The sequence below is a fragment of the Balaenoptera acutorostrata genome, chromosome 11 (assembly GCF_949987535.1).
Source record: "Balaenoptera acutorostrata chromosome 11, mBalAcu1.1, whole genome shotgun sequence".
NCBI lineage: Eukaryota > Metazoa > Chordata > Mammalia > Artiodactyla > Balaenopteridae > Balaenoptera > Balaenoptera acutorostrata.
This window is the reverse complement of record NC_080074.1, coordinates 8,883,690-8,902,751: the sequence shown is the minus strand read 5'-3', so window position 1 is coordinate 8,902,751 and position 19,062 is coordinate 8,883,690. Positions and strand designations below refer to the sequence as shown.

The window sequence follows — 19,062 nt, the reverse complement described above, 5'->3', positions numbered from 1 at the left end:
CACTATACTTTCTTGTATTTACCTTTTTCTTATGCTTGCTGTTTGGCCATAAAAAGGGGAGGCATTGTGCCAAATATTTATATTTGCAATTATAAATGCAAATGAGGCAAGAGTGTATGTTTGTACAGGTGGGATGAAATGAACAAATGACAGTGAAAGCCTGTTTATCAAGATCATTATTTGTTGCTCTTGGATTGGAAAATAAGTATAGAGATGGCGCTTTGGGTTTTTAAGATATTTAGTATGTGACATATTTTTATTTTTTAATTTTTAAAAGCTGATTTTTCTTGTTAATTTTATGTTATTTGGTCCCATGTATGGATGAGATTTTATTTTAATTTTTTAAAATATTTATTTATTTATTATTTATTTATTTGGCTGCTCTGGGTCTTAGTTGTGGCACTTGGGATCTTCGTTGTCGCATGCGGGATTTTTAGTTGCGGCATGTGGGATCTTTCAGTTGCAGCATGCAGAATCTTTTCTTAGTTGCGGCATGAGGGATCTTTAGTTGCGGCATGTGAGATCTAGTTCCCTGACCAGGGATCGAACCTGGGCCCCCTGCATTGGGAGCACGGAGTCTTAACCACTGGACCACCAGAGAAGTCCCTGGGTGAGATTTTAAAGATGTGGGAAGTATAGCTAGCTGTAAAAGAATACCAAATATTTGTATTTTAAAAAACAACTTTATTGTGGCATAATTTACATACCATAAATTCACCCATTTTAGGTATGAAATTAAAACATTTTCAGTAAACTTACACAATTGTGTAGTCATCATCACAACTCAATTTTAGAACATTTCCATCAGCACAGAGACCCTTTATGCCCATTTGCTGTCAATCCTTGTTCCAACTCCCATCCCTAGGCAACCACTAATTTACTTTGTCTCTGTAGATTTGCCTTTTGTGAACATTTCATTTAAATGGAATCATAAAATATGTAGCCTTCATGGGCGGCTTCTTTTACCAAGCATGTTTTTGAGGTTCACCCATGTTGTATAGTATGTATCAGTAGTTTGTTCCTTTTTATTGCTGAGTAGTTTTCCACTGGGTGGATGTTCCACAGTTTGTTTATTCATTCACCAGTTGGTGGACATTTGGGTGATTTCCACTTTTTGGCCTATTATGAATAATGCTGCTGTGAACATTCATATATACACAAATGTTTGTTTTGACAGTACATAAACCATTAATAACCAAATGAGAAAATCAGAAAATTTCATTGCAAAATATTTTAACCTGAAAATAAAAAATCTTCTCTAAGACCATGTCAGATTGCATTTTTACATTATATTAATTCCTTATTATCCCTTAAATCCCTTTCCACACTTGCAATTCAACAATAATCCTGTTATTTTATTAAGGTGATAAAACTTTATATTGTAGAGCTTCACACTTAAAAAAATATTTTCCTAGTCATTATCATTTGAACCTCACAGCAGGTGCATAGGACAAGTATTATTACTTGTCTCTCATTTGTTGCTGCCAGAGGGAGTCTCCATTGATATTCTGAGGTAATTGCTGTAGAAATCTCATCAAGATGATGCTTCCAGTTTGTAGTGTACACACACAATAGGGCAGCACCAAAGGGCTACTCTTTTTTTTTGGCCACATGGCATGTAGGATCTTAGTTCCCCAACCAGGGATCAAACCCGTGCCCCCTGCATTGGAAGCGTGGAGTCTTAACCACTGGACCTCCAGGGAGGTCCCCAGGAAAGGACTACTCTTATATGTGATTTAGATACATGTTTGCAGTCTTTGTAGCTTATTCATTCCGTAGATATTCATTGAGCATCTACTACATACCAGGCACTGTGCTAGATGTTGGGGATTGAGATGTGAAAGATTTAGTTCCTGCTCTCAAGGAAGCAACTATCCATAAGAGCTGTGTAAAGGAAAATAAGCTATAATACTGAGCCGTGGGAACCCAGCGGAAGAGTGTCTAATCTGGAGGGGCTTTGGGGGATAGGGAGGAGGTTATCAGAGTGTACTGATGATAATAACAGCTAATACCTAGTTAATAATAATACTTGATAATAATAGTAATAGTAGCTAGATAATAATAATAGCTAATCCCTAGCGTTTACTCTCTCCCAGGCATGTTCCAAACACTTTGCATATATTTACTCATTTAATCATTACAAGAACCTGGTGAGGCAGGTAGTATTTTTACCCCTTTTTACAGATGAGGAAGCTGCAAAACTAAGGTTGGTAACTTGACCAAGGTCACATGCCCAGTAAATGGCAAATCTGGAATTTGAACCAGGCAGTGTGGCTCTAGAATCTGTGTCTCCTGAGAAGGTGTCTCACTGGAGATGACACCCAGGCTGTGTCTTGAATGACAGTTTGTACTTAGCCTTGCAGAATGATGATTGGATTTTGTCTACATGGTTTTCTAGACAAAGAAATATCACGAGTAAAGGTAAAGAAAGCACAGGGTTGAGAACAAGTGTGGCAGACTCCTTGTACTACTTGTGAAGAAAGGTGGGTGGCAAGAGATGAGACTAGAAAGACAGGGCTGGATAATGAAAGGCCAGGATGCCAGCTAAGGAATTGGGGTTCTGTCATCTAAAAGTTATACCAAAGATACCACTTTTTCCTTTGTGTTAATTTTATTTTTGTTTTGCTTTCATTCTTTTTTATTGTGAAATATATCACACAACCAGAAAAGTGCATAAAATACAAATGTAAAACTTAGTTATTTTAAAATAACCACCTCTGAGGTCAAAGAATAGGACATTGCAGGGAGGGACCCAGCAGCTCTTTTTAGTGGCTTTTCTAGTGACCCCCCCCCACTCCCACCTACAGGTAACCACTCTTCTGATTTCTTTCTTTCCTTCCTATGTACCTCTAAACATTATAGTTTCGGCTGATTTTGAACAGTCACATGCTATATATTCTTTTGTTTGTGGTCGTTATGTTTGTGAGATCCATCCATGTTGCTGTGTATGGCTTTTGTTTCTTGATTTTCATTTCTGTATGGTATTCCATTTTATGAATACGCCAGAATATATTTATCCATTCTACTATTGAGAATATTTGGGTTGTTCCCATTTGGGGGCTATTATAATAGTGCTGCTCTGAATATTTCTGTATATCTTTTGGTGCCCATGTGCATGAATTCTTTGGGGTATATACCTGGGAGTGCAGTTGCTGGATCATGGAGTATGTCTGTCTTTAACTTTAGAAGAATAATGCCAAACTGTATTCCAAAGTGGATATAACAGTTTACAGTCACACAAGTAGTACATGATTTTTCGGGTTGTTCCATATCCTTGGCCACACTTGTTATTATCAGACTTTAAATTTTTTAGCTATTCTGGTATATAATGTTATATCATTATGATTTTCTTTTGTATTTTCCATTATGATTTTCTTTTGTATTTTTCTTACTATTGAGGCTAGACACCTTTTCATATGTTTATTGGCCATTTAGATAATGTAGTTTATTTGGTGATGTGCCTCATCTTGCCTCTTGCCCATTTTCCTATTGTTATCTGTCTTATATTTCATTTTAGAACTCTTTATTATTTTGAATATGAGCCCTTTATTGGTTTTTAAAAATTTTATTTATTTATTTATTTATTTATGGCTGTGGTGGGTCTTCGTTTCTGTGCGAGGGCTTTCTCTTGTTGCGGCAAGCGGGGGCCACTCTTCATCGCGTTGCGCGGGCCTCTCACTATCGCGGCCTCTCTTGTTGCGGAGCACAGGCTCCAGACGCGCAGGCTCAGTAATTGTGGCTCACGGGCCTAGTTGGTCCGCGGCATGTGGGATCTTCCCAGACCAGGGCTCGAACCCGTGTCCCCTGCATTGGCAGGCAGATTCTCAACCCCTGCGCCAGCAGGGAAGCCCCCCTTTATTGGTTTTATATGACCTGCTTTTTTGTTTTCCTGAGGGTGTCTTTTGGTGAACAAAAGCTGAATTTTGATATCATTATATTTGTCTGTTTTTTGATAATAGATACTTTTTGTTTCCTGTTTAAGAGATCCTTCCCTATGCCTAGGTAATGGAAACATTATCCTACATTGTTTTCCAAAAGCTTTATCTTTCACTTCGGGGCAGATAGTTCACCTGGAATTGATTTTTGTATACGGTAATTCTTAATTAACTTATTAGTGCTTCTCTGCCTTTAAGATATTTTTTTATATTTTGTCCGGATTTTCTGGGCTGTTTTTAGCAAGATAGGATGGTTGGTCTGAATTACCTAGTTTACCATTCCCAGAACCAGAAATCTCTTTTAAAGTTTTAGTTTCACTTTGACTTCAAAATGATCCATTCTCTTCTGTAAAGAGGCCTTAATAAATATGTTTACTAAAAAAATAAAATAAAAAAGACTGAAAACTATATAGATTCATGATTGCTTTTATTTTTTATATTTTTTATTTAAAAGACCAAAAAAGAAGCTTCTGTTTTCATCTGTGCTTCTCTCAGCTATAAAATAACTGTTAGACAACTTAAAGCTTGCTACATAAAATGAACAACTGTACTTATTGCAGGATAATTTTAGAATGTTATTTTTTAATTTAGAATTTTACCATAGTTATACACTATCGAACACTGATGATAAAACAGTTTAACGATGGTAATGGCCACCCCCCTTTCTCCGTCTATCCATATATTTAAACCTCTTTTTTTGGCCAGAGATGGACTGTATGCAAATCACATCCAGAATGCTTTTAGTTTGTGCCACAAAATATGAAGAAAATGTTTTCAGTTTATGGCAACTAGATCCATGACATATGATGCTCCGGGAACTGTTTTTACAGTCGCAAGATGCACAGGAACCGAATAGCAAACTCCCATGATTATTGGCAAGGAAAAACTGGCTACGTGGCTGATGTTAAATGTGCTTTTTAAGACAGCCAGATCAAGAAATGTCTGAAGAATTTGAGACTGTAGCAGGGAGATGATTTAGTAGTTAGTAAACACAGCCTTGGGAAGGCCCGGCAAGGCAGTTTCTTGTGAGCCATTTACAGCTTCTAGGAGGAGAGCACAGTGTAGGCGCCAGAGAGGAAAGCCTGACGTGGCCTCCAGGGAATGTTGCTGGGGGCAGCAGAGCCTCTTCCACAGGCACAGACGCACCATGGGGTGAGGTGGAGGCTTCTTGTCCCCACCTTGCCCTGCCATTTCTGTCTCTGAGGCTCACGATGGAGGTGAGCCTGGTTGTAGCCAAGATTTTAGGGATAAGCATTGCGTACTTGGAAGTTATGGCTCTCGAGCCACACATTTCCTTCCTGCCCAGCCCTTGCTTATACCATTTTCTTTCTCTTTTAAAATTAATGATTCCCCGAAGTGTGGTACGTGGATCCCTCCTCACCCCCCATCTAGACCCTTTCAGGGGGTCCATGAAATCACAACTATTTAATGACATTAAGATGATATATGCCTTTTAAACTCATTCCTGAATGTAAGTGGAGTTTTCCAGAGGCTGCATGGCATGCGGTACTGCAAAAGGTTGAATGCAAAAGCAGATGTTAGGATACAACTGTTGTCTGATATTTGCAAAATATTAAAGTCACTTGCAAAAATGTTAAAAAATGGCACTCTTCTCAAATTTTTTATCCTTTAAAATATGATTTTTAATTTAAAAATGTTAACACATAATCATTTATTTGTTTAAATATTTATGAATAAATATTTTAAATTTTTCATAGTTTTAATTTTTAATGTGGTAAATATTGATAATTACAACCCACCTAAACAAAAGCTTTTGGGAGTCCTTAATAATTTTTAAGAAAGTAAAGAGACCCTGAGCCGAAAAAGTTTGAGAATCACTGCTTTATATCCCGTCAATTCCAGCACGAATCTTAGTTTCTCTCTGAAGGCTGCACAGATTGCCTAGCCCACCGTTTTCTCTGCATCCTCAAAACTTCTGTGCCACACAGCTTAGTGCTTAGTTTTTGTGGAATTGCTTGGAGTGCTAGTTTTCTTATCAACACTTATCAACAGTGTTAAGACCTCTGAGAACAGGGAGCATATCTTAAATGAGAGTTTTTTGAGCTGTCCACGATGTATATTGCTGAGCACAGCATAAATAGTTAATGGTTATTCATATTATTATTATCTTCAATATCAATATTAAAATTTCCCTTACTTACTGGTTTAATGGAAAACCAATATGCATTTGAAATTTTGTGAAGAACCTTCATAGAAATAGCTATTTGATTTTTTAAAAACCTACATAAAATATACAATATGGAAAAAGAATAAAGGCTTTTTGATCCTAGATCGTCAGTGAATTGGGTACAAAAGCTGAGCATGTTAATCTGTTTGACTCTTATGTGGCCAATGATTGCAGTAAAACCTGGCCAGAGGCCCTTGCTCTGAAAACACTGAGCATAGTGCTGGGCATTTCGTAAGCATCAGGAAAGCTGGTTGAGTTGAATCTGCTGTTCCAATAGCTGCCTTTGCTGTTCTTGTAGCTGGCAGTCATTATTCCCTACCATCCCGCCCCCATCTCCAAGTGACTTGCAGTGTGTGTAGGTCTTCAGAGGGTAGTTTTACTTTCTGTTAAAGAATTGACAAGTTGTCCTGGACTAAGTGAGAGGGCGTTAGTTCCATTTGACCAAACTGGATTAGTGGTTGAAGGTAAAGCACGTGCCTTTTTCATCATCCCTGCTTCAGACTGAGTTTGTTTTTTATTAGGCAACCCTCCCTGACTTACAAGATACAATAAATTTAACATCTTTGTGCCAGGGTATTGCTCTCAGTCCCAGAGTTTCTTCACAGCTTCTCCCTGGAAGTCTGTGGGTCCATGCAAGTAGCACACTGCCCCGAGAGCCTAGCATTACTTCACCATGGTGTTTCTAGAACAGAGCATGATAACTGGCAGGTGGCTCATTCTCTGAATGAATGAATGAATGAATGGAATCTGTAATGTGGCCTTGGATGTATTGTTTTTTTGTTGTTGTTTGTTTGCTTTTAAATATTTATTTATTTGGTTGCATGAGGTCTTAGTTGCGGCAGGTGGACTCCTTAGTTGCGGCTCGCCAGCTCCTTAGTTGCAGCATGCATTTGGGACCTAGTTCCCTGACCAGGGATCAAACCCGCCCCCCCTGCACTGGGAGCGCGGACTCTTATCCACTGTGCCACCAGGGAAGTCCCCCTGGATATATTGTTATAAGTGATAAGCAGCATCCTTATTTGAGTAAACCAAGAATATTGTATTGAGTTGATTTTCTTTTCCCCCAAAAATGTATGTTTTTATTTCATAAGAGTTTATTGGAATATCCTTTGGACTAGCACTGTTTTAAATGATGGTGATACTGTGATAAAAAGACTTAGCCGTTTCTGCCTTCAGGAAGCTTATGACTTTGTAGTATACACGACATAAACAAGCCTAGTGGAAAAATATACAAGTACGGTTGCTAACCCAGAGGAAGGACCCATCCAGAGCACCTGTAGCGAAAGAGAGGAATCAAGACAAACTTCATAGGAAAGGTTTCCCTTTTCTTTCATCTTGAAAATTGAGAAGAAATTTGCCCTGTGAGTGGGAAGGAGTCCAAGGGGAAACAGCATGTACAGAGTCACAGGCACATGAAACCATGTGGTTCTTAAGGGAAATTGAAAGCAGTGTGGTTTTGTGAAATGAAGCTGAGAGGTGAATGGATCCTGGGCCTTGTATACCACGCAGTGGGAATTAGATTTCATCTTGAAGATGGATGAGAGACATTGCAAAGGCACTGTGGTTTTGCACTTTGCAACAGTAATTCTAATGGCATTGGGGGTGGGGTGGGTCTTGAGGGTAAAAAAATCAATTAAAAAACAAATGGAATAAATCTGGTGAGAAACTATGCTGGAACTAAGGCAGTGACAGTAGGAATAGGGAAGTAGGTACCTGTTGAAATATTTGGGGATTAGAATTGGCAGAGTTTGGTGAGAGCAAGATGCTGATAATGGTCCCAGATTTTTATTTGAGTGGGACGCTAGTGTTCTCTAGAGAGGCGGATTATTTTTTTTTTTTTTTTTTTTTATGGGTATACAATTTTATTAACATTTAAATTTCACCGAGTTAGCTAGCCATTTGTTCAGATCTTTAAAGACAAAATAGGCAAACAGTTTTAAGGCTGCGGATGTTATTGAACACTGCACAATATATTCACCAACTAGACAATCGAAGGGGTATGACTATACCCTTTGGAGCACCAAGTATAGGAACAAGCCCTGGAACTGGAGGACAAACCCGCCCCGCCATTCAAGACTGAACAGAGGTCTTTGGTTGCTGACAGAATCTCCCCTTGACTTCAGACTTGAGACAAACCGAGGGAGTCAGTATACAAAAACCACTGCCTTCATTGACAGGATGGACTGGCCAGAGCCAGTTCAGATTGGGGGCCAGTCTGAGGTGAGCAGGGTTGGCTGGAAGCTGGAAATGTTGCAGCTGAAGGCCAGCATCGGCAGATGAGAGCAGCCATCTTCTAAAAATCGCTGATTTCTACACCAAAGTTACTAAGATGCATTTCCCAAACAGGGGAGAGGCGGATTATTTTGTGTCATTACATTGCGTTTTAGGGACCTGTGGAACATGGGGTAGAGAAGTCCACTGACATTAGGAAGCTATATAGATGGCTTTGAAGATTGTAAGAAAGGAGAGCCCTAGAGAGAGATTTGGGAGTCATCAAGATATAGCTAGTAGTTAAATCTGTGGGAGAGAATAAGGACATGAGTTTATAACAGCGGTCCCCAGCCTTTTTGGCACCAGGGACTGGTTTCGTGCAAGACAGTTTTTCCACGGACTGGTGTAGGGGGATGATGGCTCAGGTGGTGATGCGAGCGATGGGGAGCGATGGGGAGCGGCAGGTGCAGCTTTGCTCGCTCGCCCGCCGCTCACCTCCTGCTGTGCAGCCCGGTTCCTAACAGGCCAAGGACCGGTACCAGTCCTCAGCCCGGGGATTGGGGACCCCTGGTTTATAATAAAAAGAGAAAGGGAGGATGAATTCCCGAGGAACGTACCAATAATGAAAGGACAAGTAGAGAAAGACTGTCCAGCAAAAGAGACTGGAAGGAAATGGTCTAAGTCAAGAGAGCAGAACTGATGCATTTGGCCCCTTCTGTGGGATGAAGGGACTAAATATGTTCCATATCAGTTTGAGCATCAGAACTAGGCTCAATCCTTGAAGACAGGAATTGAGTTGGATTCCTTTACCACAACCCCTGTCCTCCAACCCTCCATGTACAGAGGCAGCAGCTCCTCACCCAGCAGCACTCTGCCCATGGTGAGAACCTGAAAATCAACAGTGTTGACAGGGGCCTTGGGCTGGCTGCAAACCTAGGGAGACGGGGACCCAGACACAGCCAAGGGACCAGGAACTAAAGCAAGGTGCCCCTGGCCTAGCGACGGGATCTGCGGTATCCTTAACATCAAGATAGGAAAGGAGTTCCCAAATGACAAGGGTTTCAGGTCATTCCAATTTTTAAATGCCAAAGAGAGGTTAAAGCAAAAAATTCAATGATATCCACTGTATTTGACAACAGAGAGTGACAGGGAAAGAAACCAAATTTTGATGCTTAGCAAGTGCATGAGAGATAAGGACACTGACACCACAAGTAAAAGCTTCTTCTTTTTAAAAAAATTTATTTATTTATTTATTTATTTATTTATTTTTGGCTGCGTTGGGTCTTTGTTGCTGCGCAGGCTTTCTCTAGTTGCGGCGAGTGGGGTCTACTCTTCGTTGCGGTGCACGGGCTTCTCATTGCAGTGGCTTCTCTTGTTGCGGAGCATGGGCTCTAGGCGCGTGGGCTTCAGTAGTTGTGGCACGTGGGCTCAGTAGTTGTGGCTTGCGGGCTCTAGAGCGCAGGCTCAGTAGTTGTGGCGCACGGGCTTAGTTGCTCTGCGGCATGTGGGATCTTCCCGGACCAGGGCTCGAACCCATGTCCCCTGCATTGGCAGGCGGATTCTCAACCACTGAGCCACCAGGGAAGTCCCCAAAACTTCTTTTTTAAGAGCTTGACTAGGAGAGGAAAGAGGGGATGGAGGGCGCAAAAGCTGGAGGAAATTTTAGGATTAAAGGGGATGTTTTTAGGAGTGGGCAGACTTGAACATTTTTACAGAAATTCCAAAACGTTGAACTGAAGTAGTAGTGATTGGAAACTGCAAAGGTAGCATTTCCAGATCTTGGAACAATAACAACCCTCGGGTTTTGGTGGCTAAATAAACCCATCGACCTGTAGCAGAACAGCCTCCACCTGTGCTCCTTAGACTTTTGAGTTTATCATTGATGTTAATTAAATAGGTTCCTTTTTGCCCACTTGGGCTGGGTGCCCCGCTTATAGAGCTGGACGTGTGGTACCCTCCCATCTGCCCTGAATCTCCTGGTCTATGCTTGCCTCCTGGGAAGACCTTCCTGGGCTTCTTTGCTGGTGTTTTGCTCCACCCTCACATCTGCTGCCTCACTTAAGGCATCTCTTCCGGACATCTTGCTTGAAGTTAGGCCAGTCCCCAACAAGGTAGACAGTCAGGGTTTTCAGTGTTATTTGTGATTCAATTAAAAGTTTACAGGTATATTCTTAATAATCTGCATCTCAAGAATCATGATGGTTGTCAAACAGATAACAGTGGTGAGTCCTGGGAAGACCAGGGCAGGGAGAGAGAGGACCATGGTCAAGGGCTTTATCCATATTGCTTGAATTTTTTTGAAATGAGAATTGAAATTAAATTTAAAAGAACCATGCTAAACAACCAAGTTTGAAAATTAAAACTTTATCATATCAGAGGTGTTATTAGTAAATATAGTTTATTGACTTTGTATTTCTTTCAACCTGCCATATTCCCTATGAAAGATTTCAGTTCTAATTACATCTGTGAGTTTAGTTCCATACTTAACTGTGGAGGAGCTCTTGAAGCCTACTTGAAGTTTTGCAGGGCCTGGGAATTGATTTAGTACAAGACCCACTGAACCTTCCCACCCCCCAGTGTGAATTTCAAGACCAATCTGGTTATTCTGCAAGAGAATAGAGAAAACTGGAGCAGTTCAAATAGTTTACTGCCGTGGCTACACATCGTCAGATGGAAGGATCGCAGTGCAGTTCTGAACGTCTCAAAATGATGTTTGGAAGGAATTTGCCATTACTCATACCTTAGAAGGAAAACAGTGCTGTAGATAACTTCAACTAGATAATTTTAAATGTTGATTTTAGAATTAAATTTTGTTTATTTTGAATATGAGTGCATCTGATACAGAGGTTTACAGCCCTGCAGAGAACGTAATGAAGCTGTTCTGTAAAAACTGGTTTCCAGAGTACTTGGAAAACTGCCCAGTTTCCCCCGCCCGCCTCTCCTCTGTTTTAACTCCTTTTCCGTCACTGACCACCGGCAAGCGTCCGGGACCAACTGCCAAGCAGGCAAAGGACAGAGCTGGCCAGTGTCCTAAGCTTGTCTGTTAGCAAGATATGTAAGAATGGGCTACTTTATGAAGTTGGTATAGAATTTAGACTACTGATAAGCCTGGAGAAGAATGTTTAGCCGGGGCAGGAACTAACCACAATAGAGAACTGAAAATTAGTCGGTCTTGATAGTCTGCAGTTGAGAAAAAATTTAAGAATCCTATCTTTCTCTGAGGTGCTGAGCGTCACACGTAACCACAAGGTTTACATCCTCTGTGAGGGCCAGGCCCATCTTGGAAGTTGCAACTAGCTTCTTCAGCTTTCCCCAGTGCAGTGTGGAAGCGTCCACACTGTAGTACTGAGTTATTGGGATCACGTCAGGATTCAGTTCAGCTTATGTTTATTGAACTCCTACCCGATACCAAATTCAAAGTTAATGTAAGACATAGATAGTCCTTGTTGTCAAGGAGTTCTGTTGTGTGAAGAAAACAGACCCATGGATATTACCAGTATTATATGGTATTTGGAGGGACACTTAGTGCAACCAAGAAGGGTACAGGAAACTGTCAGGAGCTAACAGCTGAGGCAGATCTTAAAAGAGGAGTAGAAGGGGGACTTTCCTGGTGGTCCAGTGGTAAAGAATTCACCTTCCAATGCAAGGGACGTGGGTTGGATCCCTGGTCGGGGAACTAAGATCCCACGAGCCACAGGGCAACTAAGCCCGCATGCCACAACTACTGAGCTCACGTGCCTCAACTAGAGAGCCCGTGCACCACAACTAGAGAGAAGCCCTCGCGCCTCAACAAAGATCCCACATGCCACAACTAAGACCCGATGAGGCCAAAAAAAAATAAATAGTACCCCTTATTTAAAAAAAAAAAAGAGGAGTAGAAGGGAATTAGGCACAGGGCCCTCAGAGACATTAGTGAGCAAGGAAACCCTGTGCAGTCTATGTGACTAGAATGTGAAGTGACGATGGGGCTAGAGAGATCTTGAATTTAACCCTGAGGGTAGTGGGTAGGTATTGACTGAATTTTGGCAGTGGTATGCTCAAAGGTGAAATTGGCTTTTTAGAAAGGAAGGTTGCTGGGATAACTGTGTATAATAGAAGGGTAAAGATAATAATTAAAATGTCACTAATATCACAGCACCATTCCGTCTGAGATTTATTTATTCAAACACTTAAAAAAATAAGCTAAGGTAGAGATGATGATAGATAAGAGGGCAGCAAGATGCTTTCGAGATTCAGTAAAACACTACCTCAAATGTAGGACTAAAGCTATAATTTATAATCTGTAGCCATGGGAAATGGAATGTGCTTTCTTGGACAGAAACATTAAGTTGATTGTGAAATCACCTAGGGGGCCAGTTGAAATCAACTAGGGGGCCCGCTTCCAAATAGTGACCTCTTTCTGACAGCAGTGTAGCATGTTGAGCAGAATATCCTTTTAGCATTTGTTCCTGCCATTATAAAATGAAGGGACTGGCCTGGGATCTCTAAATGTCTAATAAATGGCTGTCATTTCATATATATTTGTATATATATGAGTATATATTTCACATATATATAAAGAGAGAAACATTCCATCATGAAATAACATTTTCACTGCACTTATTAGCAACTTGCTATCATCTGATTTGATTTTGAAGAGGCCATTCCAGCAATTAATTAGAAACGGATTGGGGAGGCGCAGGAGTAGGCCCAGGAACACGAGCTAAGAGGCCTCCACAAGTAAGGAATGATGATAACAATGAAAATGAAGAGTTATGGGTGGATCTGAGATCCATACTGTGAAAGCAGGAATGACAGGACTTGCTGAAGGACTGTGAGAGGACTGGGGTGGGGTGAGAAACCCAGGGTGACTCTGAGGCTCTGACCCAAGCACCTGGGTGGAGGACGATACCCTCTCCTTATTTTTTTTGGCCGTGCTGCACGGCATGCCAGATCTTAGTTCCCTGGCCAGGGATCGAAATCGTGCCCCCTGCAATGGAAGCACGGAGTCTTAACCAGTGGACCTCCAGGGAAGTCCCAGTTATACCCTTGATTGAGACAGTGGAGACAGGAGAATGGGGTCTGGGGGTGGTACAGGGGCGGAGTGGATGAAGAGTGCAGTTTGGGATGTATTGAATCTACAGTGATTATGAGACAGCCTCATGTCAAATGGAGAAGTTGAAAACGCAATTTGGTATTTTTTGGTAGAACAAATAAGTTAAATAAATAATAAAGGTTTAACATCGGTTGTCATGTTTCTTCAGAAAGTATTTCAGTTCACATTCTTAAAAACCATTCACCTTTATAGAGCATTGGCTGGTGCCCTGCCCTGTGTTAAGTGTTTTACACATATTTCATTTAAACTTCCAAAGAACCCTATGAGGAAGGTGCTGTTATTGTTCCCAATGTTGAATGAGGAAGCTGAGGCTTGAGCTGTTAGGCCACTGGCCTAAGCGTCAATAGCTGGTAGGTGGAGAAGCCTGGATTTGTACCATGGCATCTTGCTGTGAGCATGAGGCTCATTGTTATTTTCTTCTCTTTTCAGGGTTTTGGTTTTTGCACTGAATGTAGTCTAGACTCATCTTCACGGGCTTGTGTTGCCCCAGGATACTGTCAAAGGTAAGTTTTTAAAATCTATTTCCACCGCGTATTGGCAGTGAAATGAGAGAGTCTTCATCTTAAAAAGAAGAAAAGTATGTTTTGACATTAATGCTTCTTTCCAGAGTTCTTACAGAAGGGTATTTAAAGTGGCCATCACACCAGCCCTTTTGCATTTCCACTTCACTAGGTCCCTTTAAAAACACCTGTATTTCGTTTGATACTGACATTGGGTGCCTCATCCTTTTATGAAGCTAGAATTTGTTCTTAGATTTAGCAGTTTCACAGTTTTACGTGAGTGTAGCCTCGCTTCTCTGCCTCCGGTCCCTGCCCCGCTCCGGTCTGTAGTCCACGCGCTGCCAGAGTCAGCGTCTAACGATAGATTTGCTCACGTCGCACCTTTGCTTAAACAGCTCTCGTGGCTCCCGGTCACTGCAGATGTCATCCTACAAACCCCTCCAAAACCTAATCCCAAACAATGTTTCTGGCTTCTTTTTTAGTAAACCCCTATCTGTAAACCTTACCAGACCATGTTCTGTTCCCCAGACATGAAGTTATTTTTCACAACTTTGTGCCTTAATGGATGCTCTTCTCTTTGCTTAGATTTTGGATGAGGGGAGAGGAATGCAACCATTTACTCTTCCTTCTTGTACTCTCCTGGCAGAATTTCTTTTTCATCTGTGTTCTAAGAGCACGCGTTGTTGTTACAGCAATGAAGCACTCGTTATTTTAAGAGTTATTTGTATCTGTCTCCTTTACTAGTCTGTAAACCCTTTGAGAATTCTTGGAAAGGAACGGTTTTTGTAGTGCCTATTGGCTGCTTTTGGACACCTTGCTGAGTGCTATACATATATTATTATTAATTAATTCATTTATATTTTTTTATTTTTGGCTGCGTTGGGTCTTCACTGCTGCACGCAGGCTTTCTCTAGTTGTGGCGAGCGGGGGCTACTCTTTGTTGTGGTGCTCGGGCTTCTCGTTGCGGTGGCTTCCCTTGTTGCGGAGCATGGGCTCTAGGTGCACGGGCTTCAGTAGTTGTGGCACATGGGCTCAGTAGTTGTGACTTGCAGGCTCTAGAGCGCAGGCTCAGTAGTTGTAGTGCACGGGCTTAGTTGCTCCGCAGCATGTGGGATCTTCCCGGACCAGGGCTTGAACCTGTGTCCCTTGCATTGGCAGGTGGATTCTTAACCACTGCGCCACCAGGGAAGTCCTATTATTTAACTTAATTCTTGTAACACCTCCTCCTGACCAGTTTTATAGATGAAAATAATGAAGATTAGAAAGTTAAGTAACTTGCTCAAGATTATACAGCTAAGAAATGACAAAGAATAATGGTTCTGCTCCTTCAAAGCCAAAGCTCATTCTACTACACCACACTAGCCCAGCACCATCTGGCATGTGGTGAGGACCCAGTAAATATTTACTGAATAAATACCTATTGCAATTTAAACAAAAAAGACTTGAGTTGATTAATTCAGTCATTCTTACATAGAAATTTATTGGATACTTATTAAATGCTGGGTACACAGTTTTACGTAATCTGTTAATACAGAGATTAATGAGAAATAGTGTCTGGTATCAAAGGGTTGATAATCTAATAGGAGAGGCATTAATGTAAGTAAATAAACCCAATACAGTGTTACAGATCTTACAATAAAATTCAAACAAGATCCACTGGGAACACTGAGGAAGGAATCACCAGTTCTGCCTAGAGATGGGACAGGAATTACTTTATAAAAACTGAGTCTCGAATGAGAAGTAGGGAGAGGAAAGGCCGAGGGAGTAATATGAATAAAAACATGGAAACCTGAAACAATCTGGCATATTTGGGAAGCTGTAAGTAGTTCAGTATGGCTGGAACAAAGTGATCAAAAAGGCCTTGGCCGATGATGCTGGAAAGACAGGTGGGGGCTGGATCCTGGAGGACTTTGAAAATATTAACATACTTGCCAACTTCTTTAGAGAAGATCGAGCACAGAGGCTGCATGACATTACTCATATTTGCTCATTAATGTCTGCTGAGGCCTGTCCTGTGTGTGCTGAAGCACTGTGCCAGGTCAAGACTATCGGTCACCTGCTTTATTCACCTTCCTTTTTGTCAAAAGGGCAGTAAAACTGATTTAGACCATTAGACACAACTATAGCCATGACTTCAAACAAGAATGTCTTAGAGGCTTTCTCAAGAAACACATTGAAAAACATTAAGGATAGTTCAAAATCAACCAAAAAAAAAAAAAGAGAGAGAGAGTGCAAATTAAATAAAGGACATCAGTATGACATTTAGTGAGAAACCTCTCAATTTCCATTTCCCCTTTGAATTGCCTATATAAGCCTAGAACAAACAATTTAAACATAGAACTTCACTGGTTTTATAGCGCATGTGCTGTTTGAAATTCAGCTGCCTTGCAGCTTATGTACAGCAAATAATTGTTACACTCGCTAAATATCTAAAAGGCCTGTATGAAGGAAGTCTCTTTTCCCTAAAGCCTAATCATTGCCTCAGCCATGCCTGCTTAGGAAAAGCTGTGCCTGCATAATTCAAGGTCAGGCAGCAGCCTTCTGTACTTTGAAGCCACCCAAGCCTGATAATGCCCTATTGCCTTTGCTGAGGCCAGCACAGCTGGCATTTGCTTGCTAGGCCAGAGTGGCTGATGTATGCTGAGGCCACTTGCACAGCTGACATTTAGATGAGCTTTCAGTACCACCACCACCACTGCTGCCACCATGACTGACTGTGGCTTGTTGCTTTGCTGAGGCCGACAAAGCCCCCAAGCCTTTGCTCAGGCTTCTCTGCCTGGTGCATGCAGCCTTGTCTCTATAGAAACAGCCACATACCTGAAGACGGAGTTGCCATAACTACAGTTACACTAAGGTCAAAATACAGTGTGGCCTATGCTTTATAAAATTGTCTTTCTTTTTTTTTTTTTTGGCTGTGTTGGGTCTTCGTTGCTGTGCGCGGGCTTTTCTCTAGTTGAGGCGAGCGGGGGCTACGCCTCGTTGCAGTGCATGGGCTTCTCACTGCGGTGGCTTCTCTTGTCGTGGAGCATGGGCTCTAGGCGTGCGGACTTCAGTAGTTGTGGCACGTGGGTTCAGTAGTTGTGGCTCGTGGGCCCTAGAGCGCAGGCTCAGTAGTTGTGGCGCACGGGCTTAGTTGCTCCATGGCATGTGGGATCTTCCCGGACCAGGGCTCGAACCCGTGTCCCCTGCATTGGCAGGCAGATTCTTAACCACTGTGCCACGAGGGAAGCCCCCCTATGCTTTATAAACTTCTAATTTGGCCTCAGTAGTTAAAAGCTAGTATATAACTGTAAAAACTCATGTGGACTAATGTAAACCTCTATAAGGTCAAAGCACTTTGCCGTCTCACAAAAGACCAAGGCCCAAAGTCCTGGGCCCAACAGAAGCCTCAGAAATTTCACGTGTATTTTTCTCCCCAAACTTTGCTTCATGTCTGTTAATCAAGACTCTAGTCTCATGTGCCAGGTTTAGGTCTTTTTTTTTTTTTTTTTTTTTTTTTTTTTTTTTTTTTTAAATTAATTAATTAATTTATTTATTTATTTATTTTTGGCTGTGCTGGGTCTTTGGTTCGTGCGAGGGCTTTCTCCAGTTGCGGCAAGTGGGGGCCACTCTTCATCGCGGTGCGCGGGCCTCTCACCATCGCGGCCCCTCCCGTCGCGGGGCACAGGCTCCAGAAGCGCAGGCTCAGCAGCCGTGGCTCACGGGCCCAGCCGCTCCGCGGCATGTGGGATCCTCCCAGACCAGGGCTCGAACCCGTGTCTCCCGCATCAGCAGGCAGACTCAACCACTGCGCCACCAGGGAAGCCCAGGTTTAGGTCTTTGAGAGACCTAATAAATAGCACTTTTTCCCTAGGCTGAGTTCTATACCATTGAGAAATAGAAGAGTAGGGCATTTGGGAGACCAAAATATCATCTTTATTACTAATAAAGCTGTTTTGGAGAATGCAGCTTACATCTACGGGCAAGAGTCTTAACAGTGAAGCTCAGAATTCAGCAGACTTACCTGTCACAGGTAACCGTGAGGGACCTGTATTGATGGGTATGAGAGTGGAGCACAGTGCGTGCTCCTGGGGGACAGCTGGCTTCCGAAGGGAAGAGACAGAAGGGGCTGAGCTCACATACCTTGTTTCTCCTTCCGAACTCACCATTCAGATAAGATCCTGCACCTCCACGGGGGTGGAATGTGTGGATGGAGTGGAGCCAGGAGTGAAACCTCAGGAGAGGGGAAGAAGCGTTCCTCTTTCCAGCGCATTCAAACGAAAACGGCACAGAAATAATGGGGGTGTCTTTCCTGATCAGCTATGCCTGTAATGTATCATCTATGAAATACAATCTCTATTTCAGTAAAGCAGAATGAGAACTTAAAAGACATTTGTGAAGCAATTTGTATACCAAATATTCCTAGTTATGTTACCAAGTTTTTCCAGTGCTGTCAATTTAGTTTTTATAGAAAGAGTAATTCTGCTTCTGCACAACTGTCATAAACAGGTGAGGGACAAAACCAACTAGAGAAAGCCTGTTTCACTTGCTGTGAGCATCAGCTGTGTATTTTACAGAGGGAATGGACAGTGTCGGCTCACATGGAGTGAGTGAATTGGTGTTGGTTAAGGGGCTTCCACTGTACCAATTTTACATTTCATTACATAAATACACATTGGTTCCCAAAAATCCTTATTAGGTGAGCACAGTAGGTATTTCGATACCCTTTCCCACCCAACAGGTAAGGAAACAGATTTCCAGAAATATTCAGTACCTTTTTGGCCTTAGGTCTTGGTTATTGAGAAGCCTGTACCAGAACCAGATTGCGAGGTCCCCAGACCTGCTGTATTCATAAAGATTTCTCTGCACACCAAAAGGATTAACTGTCAGACGTCTTTTTAGCTTTCATATTTTATAGCTATGAGCCCTTTGAAATATTTGAAAGGCTTTGAAATATTCATACCTGTATTATAATGGAGATTTGTATCAGTTTGAGTACTTATTCCTTAATAATTACGTACTTAATGAATTAATTTGAATGTTGCATAAACTTTTAGTAGTTTCTTTTTGGTACATTTTAATTCATAAAATTTTAACACTTTTATTGGACTCATCTTCTTAGAGGAAAAATTACTACTTTTTATTGTCTTGCCC

At 41.7% G+C, this 19,062-nt stretch overlaps 1 protein-coding gene across 4 annotated transcripts in view; it reads left to right on the top strand.

The window, feature by feature from the left end:
- TNRC6B (trinucleotide repeat containing adaptor 6B) overlaps nt 1-19,062 on the top strand; it is a 263,020-nt gene that overhangs the window by 51,728 nt on the left and 192,230 nt on the right. For all 4 annotated transcript variants that reach the window (XR_009009751.1, XM_007189093.3, XM_007189092.3 and 1 more), the window contains exon 2: nt 13,859-13,932. The gene's annotated coding sequence lies outside the window, so the exon portion shown is untranslated. The remainder of the gene's footprint in view (nt 1-13,858; nt 13,933-19,062) is intronic.